Raw genomic sequence first — 12,560 nt, forward strand, 5'->3', positions numbered from 1 at the left:
CACGGCCTCTGATCCTGCTTACAAACCAGGAAGGAAACTACAGTACCAGAATAACAAGGGACAGAGAAAAGAGCCCGACCATCTAACCAGAGAGACACCAAGAAGTGCAAGGAGAAAGTCCGGCTCTACTGATGTGCCAGCCAGAGAAGCAGCCACACAAGCTACAACTGACGTGACGACAGCCCACGATGGATCCTTAGAACTTCCTCAACAAACTTTGCATCATTCTAGAGGACATCATACGGCCTCACCCCAGGAAATAAACCAACACGGGGGGATGGGCTTAGGACACACAACATTTCCGGATCCGGGTTCTCATTACACGAGGAGTGGTAGGAATCCAAAAAGACAACTGCGCAAAAGTACTTTAACCAGACAAAGACTTCATCGGCCGGCTCAGGATGTGAGTCAAGCAATAAATCTACAGCTACAAGACTCAGAAGAGATTCCAGACAATGACTATGACACAGATAACGACTCCCCACTAGAGGGCAGCAGCACGCAGCACTTCAATAATGGAGGGGCTGTAGAGACTATAACTAATACGTCACGGACGGCTGGTCAACCTAGGACGCAGCCAGGTATTGGTGAGAACACTTTTTCTTGTCCTATATCTAGTGTAACAACACCTGTAATGAGTCCAGGGGGCGCAGTTGGGGGTACGGGTCCCGGCAATGTAGGATGGGATCTTAATTCAGTAGTACAGCAATTAGTGTCAGGGGTTAAGGAGGCTTTGAGTCAGTCTAGCTTACCCATAACTTCTTCTCCTATTGCTGCATGGTGCGGGAATGGTCGCCGGACATCGGAGGTGGTAAGTCAGTCGTGTGCTGATCCAGAGACACAGGAGGACGCAGTAATTTCACAAGGGGTTCCATTATCTGATGCAGCAAAAGGAGAATTATATGTATGTTTTGAGGGTCCTCTAGGAATTCATTTGAAACAGGAGGTTAGGGAGAAGATTTGGGCCGACGAATATGTGGAAATATTTTCATTATTGCCCTTAGAAAAATATAACTTGGATAGAGTCAGGTTTGATGAGAGGAAAAGAGAGGAACAAGAAAGACGGTATTGTCTCATCCCCCAAACATTTAGCAATTGGTTCCAGGCCTTTGCCATATTAGCAAGTGTAATAGGCCAAAAAACTCCTGAACATTGCTCTGCCTTATTTTGTTACATGAATTCTATCGGGGAGGCGCACCGTGTGTATGGAGGTTTAGCATGGCTGCGCTATGATGAGCAGTTTCGCCAACGAAAGGCTGGTCGCCAAGGGATTCGTTGGGATCACAAAGATATTAGTTTATGGATGCGTCTCATGACAGCGCCACGTGGGGTTAATCAGCCCTTTCAGGGCTATGTCGGAAGATCATCAGCAATCGGATTGTCGGCAGCAAACAGAAAAGGTTGCTGCTGGCAGTTCAATGATAGCCAGTGCAGATTCGGAACCACATGCAGGTACAGACATGAATGCACCTTCTGTAGTGGAAACCATAGCCTATCCCAACAGCAGAGATTAACCAAAAAGGGGGAAACCCCAATTAGACTCGGGGAGATGGTGGGCTATCTAAGCAGGTACCCAGATAGAAAAGCAGCACAATTGCTGGGGGAGGGTTTCTCAGAAGGTTTTAAGATCCCATCTACTTCAGGCCCATTAACCTGTTCTCGTAACCTTGTTTCAGTTTATACATATTCTCACATTGTCTCCACAAAACTAAACAAAGAAATTGACCTGGGCCGCATGGCAGGCCCATTCCCCAAAATGCCAATAGAAAACTTAAGGGTCTCTCCATTGGGGGTGGTCCCAAAGAAGGAACCCAATAAGTTTAGGCTGATCCATCATCTGTCCTTCCCTCATGGAAGCTCAGTTAATGATGGAATCGATCAGGAACTTTGCACAGTCTCGTATACTTCATTTGATACAGCGATTGCATGGGTTCAGAAGTACGGCAGAGGAGCTTTAATGGCAAAAACAGACATTGAAGCTGCCTTTAGACTCTACCAGTCCATCCAGAAAGCTTCCATCTCTTGGGTTGTCAGTGGCAGGGAAGGTTTTATGTAGACTTGTGTTTACCGATGGGCTGCTCCATCTCATGCTCCTTGTTTGAATCATTTAGCACATTTTTGGAGTGGGTAGTAAAGAAGGAAGCCGGCGTGCGTTCTGTCCTGCATTATCTAGATGATTTCCTATGTATAGGTCCACCAAAGTCATTTGTTTGTGCTTCATTATTGGCAGCGATTCAGTCGGTTTTTTAAGTGTTTTGGAGTACCGTTAGCATCAGATAAAACAGAAGGCCCGTCTACACTTATCAAGTTTTTAGGAATTTTGATTGACAGTGAAGCAATGGAGTGCAGATTACCGGATGACAAGGTCAGTGATCTGCTGGAGGCAGTCAGAGAAGCTAGATCTCACCGTAAGATCAGATTAAAGGATCTACAATCGCTGTTAGGAAAAATGAATTTTGCGTGTCGCATTATTCCAATGGGTAGAGTTTTTTGTAGGCGCCTAGCTGCAGCTACCTCAGGCATAACCTTTCCACATCACTTTGTGCGGCTGGCTAGAACAATAAAGGACGATCTGGCGGTATGGGAACAGTTCTTAATGGAGTTTAATGGGAGGTCATTGTGGATCAGACCACAGGTTTCAAATTTTGATCTAGACATCCACACTGATGCAGCGGGGTCAACTGGTTTTGGTGCATATTGTTCGGGACAGTGGTGTGCAGATAGGTGGCCAGAGAGTTGGAGAAACAATGGGTTAACACGAAACTTAGTACTCCTTGAATTGTTCCCCATAGTGGTTGCTTGTGAAATTTGGTACAATATTTTCCAAAACCGAAAAGTGAGATTTCATTGTGATAACTTGGGAGTTGTAGAAGTCATCAACAAACAATCAGCGTCTTCCCTGCCTGTTGTTACGTTGCTGCGTCATCTAGTGCTGCGCTGTTTAAAGTCAAATTGTCAGATTACAGCTGTGCATGTCCCCGGTGTTTGCAATTCTGTGGCTGATGCTCGGTCTCGTTTTCAGTGGGACAGATTCCGTTCGTTAGCCCCGATGGCAGAGGTACAAGGCAAGAAGTGTCCGGATTTTCTGTGGTCACTGCCAGTGACACTGCATACGCTCTGATAGAACGGTCTGTGGGTGTAAGCACATGGCAGAGGTACCAGTCAGCATGGAGGGAATGGGAAGACTTGTGTGCTCTAGTGGCACATGATGCCAGGTTACATGACAATGTTTCCTTGTTGTTATTTTACATTAGCAGGGCCTTTGTGGACGGTACTTCATTGTCCAGTATTGATAGTAAAATGTCTGGATTAGCTTTTTGGTTTAAGTTGCACGACTTCACTGATTACACAAAGCATTTTTTAGTTAAGCAGGCCCTAAAGGGTTACAGGAAAAGTTGTAAGAAGACCAGAGATAAACGGCGTCCGATTTCTTTCCAGTTATTGCAGCAGATGCTGAGTGTACGAGGCCGAGTCTGGAGCAGTCCGTTTGAAGTGTTTCTCTTTAGTTGTGCATTCACACTGGCCTTCTTTGGAGCTTTTAGAGTCAGTGAGTTAGTGTCGAGTAGCTCCACCAGAAGTGGGGGTCTACAAGCTGAGGACATGCATCAGTACACAGACAGACGGGGTCTACAAGCCGAGGACATGCATCAGTACACAGACAGAGGGGGTCTACAAGCTGAGGACGTGCATCAGTACACAGACAGATGGGTCTACAAGCCGAGGACATGCATCAGTACACAGACAGAGGGGGTCTACAAGCTGAGGACGTGCATCAGTACACAGACAGATGGGTCTACAAGACGAGGACGTGCATCAGTACACAGACAGACGGGGTCTACAAGCTGAGGACGTGCATCAGTACACAGACAGAGGGGGTCTACAAGCTGAGGACGTGCATCAGTACACAGACAGACGGGGTCTACAAGCTGAGGACGTGCATCAGTACACAGACAGATTGGAATGTTTTCTGGCAAAGTCAAAAACTGATCAACAGGGTAGAGGAAAATGGATCACATTGTTTCCTTTAAGCGGTTCCAGGGCCTGCCCGGTCATCTGTTTTAGAAACTATGTCTCAATAAGGCCAAATATCCAAGGTTCATTACTAATTCATGAGGATTGTAAGTCATTGTCACAATTTCAATTCACAGCAGTTCTTAAAAAATGCCTGACAATATTGGGAGAGTCTCCAAATGCATTCACTTCACACTCATTTAGGATAGGAGCAGCCACAGAAGCTGTAGATGGGGCTTAGAGCCTGACATAGTTAAAAAAATCGGGAGATGGGAATCGAGCAGATTTAAGAGTTACATTAGATTACAGTTATTATAAATGGCGTACATGTATATATATGTGTACATTTTGGTAATCTTATAGTAGTTGTGTCTTCATTTAGATAATTGTGGGATAATTGTGTTTTTGTTTTTTGTTTTAGCTGAGCAGCAATGCCTGGTTTGGATCATGGGACATTCATTTGTTTTTTGGGGGGCCTTACGTGCAGCAGTCAGGCCTAATGGCAAACAGTTGGGGTTGCCCAGTTCCTTGGCACGGGTGACATGGATAGGAAAGAGGGGAATGCAGTGGCATCAGCTGGTAAAAGAAATCCAGTATCATGTGGAGTTCTACCGCCCCCCGGACGTCTTACTTATCCATTTAGGTGGTAATGATTTAGCAATAAGAACATCAAGACATTTAGTTAGGAACATAAAGCTTGATATGTTGAATTTATGGAGGTCTTACCCAGAAACAGTGGGGGTCTGGTCGGATATAGTAGCTAGACAAATGTGGAGAACAGCGCGATCAGTGGCTCGCATCAATAATACAAGGATAAAGGTTAATAAAAAAATAACAAAATTTGTGTTGGAAAACGGAGGGGTGGCCATACGTCACCAGATGCTGGAAAATACAAAGGAACATTTTTGGAGAGATGATAAGGTACATCTTAATGACATTGGCATTGATATATGGATGTTGGGAATACAAGAAGGAGTAGAACGAGCCATTAAGTTGTGGAGGAACTCACTCTTGTAAGGTGTCACAAGAGCGAGTCTTGGCGGGATGTGGTTGTTTAAACCCCCTCTTTGTTGGTTGGAGAATTATGTTTTTAATGGGGTCCCTGGGCCAGAGCTCAGCGGACAGTGGAATATGGGTCCCTGGGGAGGAGCTCAGTGGACAGTGGAATAGATGGGTCCCTGGGGAGGAGCTCAGCGGACACAAGGAAAATGATCAAGGGGTATACCCAGATTCCCCCTTGAGCTAGGTGTACACGGCGGAGGGGGATATGGGGCTGGGATTTATAACAACCACATCTCTGGGCCGATAATCTTGTTTTTTCTTGTTGATGTTTTTTCTTATTAAAAATAAAGGGCTGCTGTGGCCAAAATTTTAATCCATGTCACGCAGTGTGTGGTGTCTTATTTATTAGGTTACCAGGAGCGCAATTCACTAGTCCATCAGTCAAGCAGAGTGAAGGCAGATAGCCGTAACGTACATGACTGAGGCAGTGATAGATCCAGGAAAGGGTTAAGGAGTAAGGGATGGGGGGTTTTACCTAAGGAATGTGGTGGTGGGCGAGCGAGCAGGAGGAGAGACGGGGGGGGCAGGGGCCATATAAGAAATAGGTCCCATGTTAAGGTGTCATTCCTTTGTCCTGGACTCAAAGACTGAACCAGCAGTTGTCCCACCCACCCTCCCTATAATAAAGGGAAATGTATCAATATCAGGACTTTGCAACACTGTCAATATTCTAACAATGTTATTGGTATTCAACATCATCGGTATTTTATCAACATTATTAGTATTGTATCGTATTGTATCAATTGTTATCAGTAATGTATCCAAATTGACAATGTCATAACAACATATTAATATTGTATTAACATTTTAATATTGTATGTTACAGCAGCATTTGGCGGCGGCGGGATGTGGTTGTTTAAACCCCCTCTTTGTTGGTTGGAGAATTATGTTTTTAATGGGGTCCCTGGGCCAGAGCTCAGCGGACAGTGGAATAGATGGGTCCCTGGGGAGGAGCTCAGCGGACACAAGGAAAATGATCAAGGGGTATACCCAGATTCCCCCTTGAGCTAGGTGTACACGGCGGAGGGGGATATGGGGCTGGGATTTATAACAACCACATCTCTGGGCCGATAATCTTGTTTTTTCTTGTTGATGTTTTTTCTTATTAAAAATAAAGGGCTGCTGTGGCCAAAATTTTAATCCATGTCACGCAGTGTGTGGTGTCTTATTTATTAGGTTACCAGGAGCGCAATTCACTAGTCCATCAGTCATGCACATACACATGCACCGCTCACATACACTGCACATACACACACCACCTACATACACTGCACATACACACACCACCTACATACACTGCACATACACATGCACCGCTCACATACACTGCACATACACATGCACCGCCCACATACACTGCACATACACATGCACCGCAATAAATGAGCAATATTGTCAGAATAAACATGTATAAAAGTGCACAAAGAATCGGGTGAGTGACGCGCGGATGGGCGGTGACGTAATAACGTCTGCCCAATAGCGTCCCCGATATAGGCTAACATGTTAGCGGAGGGGTGGCGCTACCAGGCTTGTGACGTCCTTTGTGGGGGCTTGGTCTTGGCTGGTCATACTGTGTGGGGCGTCTGCCAAGGAGCGGTGCGATGGTGGGCGTCGCCCTGGTGACGTTTCTTTTCCTGGTGAAGTGCCGGTGCTCCATTGGGGCAGTGTGGTGGTGTGCGTTCCTCCCTGACCCCTGTCTCCGGGTAGTTGCTTGGCAACACGTTTAATGGGCGGTATCTTCACTATGGTGTAGTGATATGCTAATGGCTGGGCCTTTACGTGAGATGGTACTTGTATACACCCACAGGATATTTAAGGGCGGTCATTTCAAAAGCCCTGTGCTATAGGCCATGCCCGGACACCATGCAGGAGGTCCGTACACACCATGCAGGAGGTCCGTACACACCATGCAGGCGGTCCGTACACACCATGCAGGCGGTCCGTACACACCATGCAGGCGGTCCGTACACACCATGCAGGAGGTCCGTACACACCATGCAGGAGGTCCGTACACACCATGCAGGAGGTCCGTACACACCATGCAGGAGGTCCGTACACACCATGCAGGAGGTCCGTACACACCATGCAGGCGGTCCGTACACACCATGCAGGAGGTCCGTACACACCATGCAGGAGGTCCGTACACACCATGCAGGAGGTCCGTATACACCATGCAGGCGGTCCGTACACACCATGCAGGCGGTCCGTACACACCATGCAGGCGGTCCGTACACACCATGCAGGCGGTCCGTACACACCATGCAGGCGGTCCGTACACACCATGCAGGCGGTCCGTACACACCATGCAGGCGGTCCGTACACACCATGCAGGAGGTCCGTACACACCATGCAGGAGGTCCGTATACACCATGCAGGAGGTCCGTATACACCATGCAGGCGGTCCGTACACACCATGCAGGCGGTCCGTACACACCATGCAGGAGGTCCGTACACACCATGCAGGAGGTCCGTACACACCATGCAGGCGGTCCGTACACACCATGCAGGAGGTCCGTACACACCATGCAGGCGGTCCGTACACACCATGCAGGAGGTCCGTACACACCATGCAGGAGGTCCGTACACACCATGCAGGAGGTCCGTACACACCATGCAGGCGGTCCGTACACACCATGCAGGAGGTCCGTACACACCATGCAGGAGGTCCGTACACACCATGCAGGAGGTCCGTATACACCATGCAGGCGGTCCGTACACACCATGCAGGCGGTCCGTACACACCATGCAGGCGGTCCGTACACACCATGCAGGCGGTCCGTACACACCATGCAGGAGGTCCGTACACACCATGCAGGCGGTCCGTACACACCATGCAGGCGGTCCGTACACACCATGCAGGAGGTCCGTACACACCATGCAGGAGGTCCGTACACACCATGCAGGAGGTCCGTACACACCATGCAGGAGGTCCGTACACACCATGCAGGCGGTCCGTACACACCATGCAGGCGGTCCGTACACACCATGCAGGCGGTCCGTACACACCATGCAGGCGGTCCGTACACACCATGCAGGCGGTCCGTACACACCATGCAGGAGGTCCGTACACACCATGCAGGCGGTCCGTACACACCATGCAGGCGGTCCGTACACACCATGCAGGCGGTCCGTACACACCATGCAGGAGGTCCGTACACACCATGCAGGAGGTCCGTACACACCATGCAGGAGGTCCGTACACACCATGCAGGAGGTCCGTACACACCATGCAGGAGGTCCGTACACACCATGCAGGAGGTCCGTACACACCATGCAGGAGGTCCGTACACACCATGCAGGCGGTCCGTACACACCATGCAGGCGGTCCCTACACACCATGCAGGCGGTCCGTACACACCATGCAGGCGGTCCGTACACACCATGCAGGAGGTCCGTACACACCATGCAGGAGGTCCGTACACACCATGCAGGAGGTCCGTACACACCATGCAGGAGGTCCGTACACACCATGCAGGCGGTCCGTACACACCATGCAGGCGGTCCGTACACACCATGCAGGCGGTCCGTACACACCATGCAGGCGGTCCGTACACACCATGCAGGAGGTCCGTACACACCATGCAGGAGGTCCGTACACACCATGCAGGAGGTCCGTGCACACCATGCAGGAGGTCCGTGCACACCATGCAGGAGGTCCGTGCACACCATGCAGGCGGTCCGTACACACCATGCAGGAGGTCCGTACACACCATGCAGGCGGTCCGTACACACCATGCAGGAGGTCCGTACACACCATGCAGGCGGTCCGTACACACCATGCAGGAGGTCCGTACACACCATGCAGGAGGTCCGTACACACCATGCAGGAGGTCCGTACACACCATGCAGGAGGTCCGTACACACCATGCAGGAGGTCCGTGCACACCATACAGGAGGTCCGTACACACCATGCAGACGGTCCGTACACACCACGCAGGAGGTCCGTGCACACCACGCAGGAGGTCCGTGCACACCATGCAGGAGGTCCGTGCACACCATGCAGGCGGTCCGTACACACCATGCAGGAGGTCCGTACACACCATGCAGGAGGTCCGTACACACCATGCAGGAGGTCCGTGCACACCATGCAGGAGGTCCGTACACACCATGCAGGAGGTCCGTACACACCATGCAGGAGGTCCGTACACACCATGCAGGAGGTCCGTATACACCATGCAGGAGGTCCGTATACACCATGCAGGCGGTCCGTACACACCATGCAGGCGGTCCGTACACACCATGCAGGCGGTCCGTACACACCATGCAGGAGGTCCGTACACACCATGCAGGAGGTCCGTACACACCATGCAGGAGGTCCGTACACACCATGCAGGAGGTCCGTACACACCATGCAGGAGGTCCGTACACACCATGCAGGCGGTCCGTACACACCATGCAGGAGGTCCGTACACACCATGCAGGCGGTCCGTACACACCATGCAGGAGGTCCGTACACACCATGCAGGAGGTCCGTATACACCATGCAGGCGGTCCGTACACACCATGCAGGCGGTCCGTACACACCATGCAGGCGGTCCGTACACACCATGCAGGAGGTCCGTACACACCATGCAGGAGGTCCGTACACACCATGCAGGAGGTCCGTACACACCATGCAGGAGGTCCATACACACCATGCAGGCGGTCCGTACACACCATGCAGGAGGTCCGTACACACCATGCAGGAGGTCCGTACACACCATGCAGGAGGTCCGTATACACCATGCAGGCGGTCCGTACACACCATGCAGGCGGTCCGTACACACCATGCAGGCGGTCCGTACACACCATGCAGGCGGTCCGTACACACCATGCAGGAGGTCCGTACACACCATGCAGGCGGTCCGTACACACCATGCAGGCGGTCCGTACACACCATGCAGGCGGTCCGTACACACCATGCAGGCGGTCCGTACACACCATGCAGGAGGTCCGTACACACCATGCAGGAGGTCCGTACACACCATGCAGGAGGTCCGTACACACCATGCAGGCGGTCCGTACACACCATGCAGGCGGTCCGTACACACCATGCAGGCGGTCCGTACACACCATGCAGGCGGTCCGTACACACCATGCAGGCGGTCCGTACACACCATGCAGGCGGTCCGTACACACCATGCAGGAGGTCCGTACACACCATGCAGGAGGTCCGTACACACCATGCAGGAGGTCCGTACACACCATGCAGGAGGTCCGTGCACACCATGCAGGAGGTCCGTGCACACCATGCAGGCGGTCCGTACACACCATGCAGGAGGTCCGTACACACCATGCAGGCGGTCCGTACACACCATGCAGGAGGTCCGTACACACCATGCAGGCGGTCCGTACACACCATGCAGGAGGTCCGTACACACCATGCAGGAGGTCCGTACACACCATGCAGGAGGTCCGTACACACCATGCAGGCGGTCCGTACACACCACGCAGGAGGTCCGTACACACCATGCAGGAGGTCCGTACACACCATGCAGGAGGTCCGTACACACCATGCAGGAGGTCCGTACACACCATGCAGGAGGTCCGTACACACCATGCAGGAGGTCCGTACACACCATGCAGGAGGTCCGTACACACCATGCAGGAGGTCCGTACACACCATGCAGGAGGTCCGTGCACACCATACAGGAGGTCCGTACACACCATGCAGACGGTCCGTACACACCACGCAGGAGGTCCGTGCACACCACGCAGGAGGTCCGTGCACACCATGCAGGAGGTCCGTGCACACCATGCAGGCGGTCCGTACACACCATGCAGGAGGTCCGTACACACCATGCAGGCGGTCCGTACACACCATGCAGGAGGTCCGTACACACCATGCAGGAGGTCCGTACACACCATGCAGGCGGTCCGTGCACACCATGCAGGAGGTCCGTACACACCATGCAGGAGGTCCGTGCACACCATGCAGGAGGTCCGTGCACACCATGCAGGAGGTCCGTGCACACCATGCAGGAGGTCCGTGCACACCATGCAGGAGGTCCGTACACACCATGCAGGAGGTCCGTACACACCATGCAGGAGGTCCGTGCACACCATGCAGGAGGTCCGTGCGGCACTGAAGGTAGGATCAGCTTTCTATGGACATGCTGGGATTCTTCGTGCACCTTCATACATGCTTATTCTGACAACATCGCCCATTTATTGCAGCCTTTGTTTCTTCACCACAGTCCCCTGATGACGAAGTGAATTAAGAAACGCGTTGGGAGGTCTAAAGAGCATCTTAATGCCAGATTGTTGCCACTTGAGGGGTATTGTGAGGCTGAAGGGTCTGCCCCTTGCACTGGACAACTTCTTTATTCTTTAATTCCTATAGTGGGGCCTTTTTGAGGGTCCTGGTAATTTGTTTTCAGTACTGTGGACTTATGTGCAGTGCACATTGGTGTGCATATTGGTGTGCAGTACACATTGGTGTGCATATTGGTGTGCAGTACACATTGGCGTGTACATTGGTGTGCATATTGGTGTGCAGTACACATTGGCGTGTACATTGGTGTGCATATTGGTGTGCAGTACACATTGGCGTGTACATTGGCGTGTACATTGGTGTGCATATTGGTGTGCAGTACACATTGGCGTGTACATTGGTGTGCATATTGGTGTGCAGTACACATTGGTGTGCATATTGGTGTGTACATTGGTGTGCACATTGGTGTGCAGTACACATTGGTGTGCACATTGGTGTGCAGTACACATTGGTGTGCACATTGGTGTGCAGTACACATTGGTGTGCATATTGGTGTGTACATTGGTGTGCATATTGGTGTGCAGTACACATTGGTGTGCACATTGGTGTGCAGTACACATTGGTGTGCAGTACATATTGGTGTGTACATTGGTGTGCACATTGGTGTGCAGTACACATTGGTGTGCACATTGGTGTGCAGTACACATTGGTGTGCAGTACACATTGGTGTGCATATTGGTGTGTACATTGGTGTGCATATTGGTGTGCAGTACACATTGGTGTGCACATTGGTGTGCAGTACACATTGGTGTGCAGTACATATTGGTGTGCATATTGGTGTGTACATTGGTGTGCACATTGGTGTGCAGTACACATTGGTGTGCACATTGGTGTGCAGTACACATTGGTGTGCACATTGGTGTGCAGTACACATTGGTGTGCACATTGGTGTGCAGTACACATTGGTGTGCAGTACATATTGGTGTGTACATTGGTGTGCACATTGGTGTGCAGTACACATTGGTGTGCACATTGGTGTGCAGTACACATTGGTGTGCACATTGGTGTGCAGTACACATTGGTGTGCATATTGGTGTGTACATTGGTGTGCATATTGGTGTGCAGTACACATTGGTGTGCACATTGGTGTGCAGTACACATTGGTGTGCAGTACACATTGGTGTGCATATTGGTGTGTACATTGGTGTGCACATTGGTGTGCAGTACACATTGGTGTGCACATTGGTGTGCAGTACACATTGGTGTGCACATTGGTGTGCAGTACACATTGGTG

This window comes from Anomaloglossus baeobatrachus, chromosome 11 (assembly GCF_048569485.1).
Source record: "Anomaloglossus baeobatrachus isolate aAnoBae1 chromosome 11, aAnoBae1.hap1, whole genome shotgun sequence".
In the NCBI taxonomy this organism is placed as follows: domain Eukaryota; kingdom Metazoa; phylum Chordata; class Amphibia; order Anura; family Aromobatidae; genus Anomaloglossus; species Anomaloglossus baeobatrachus.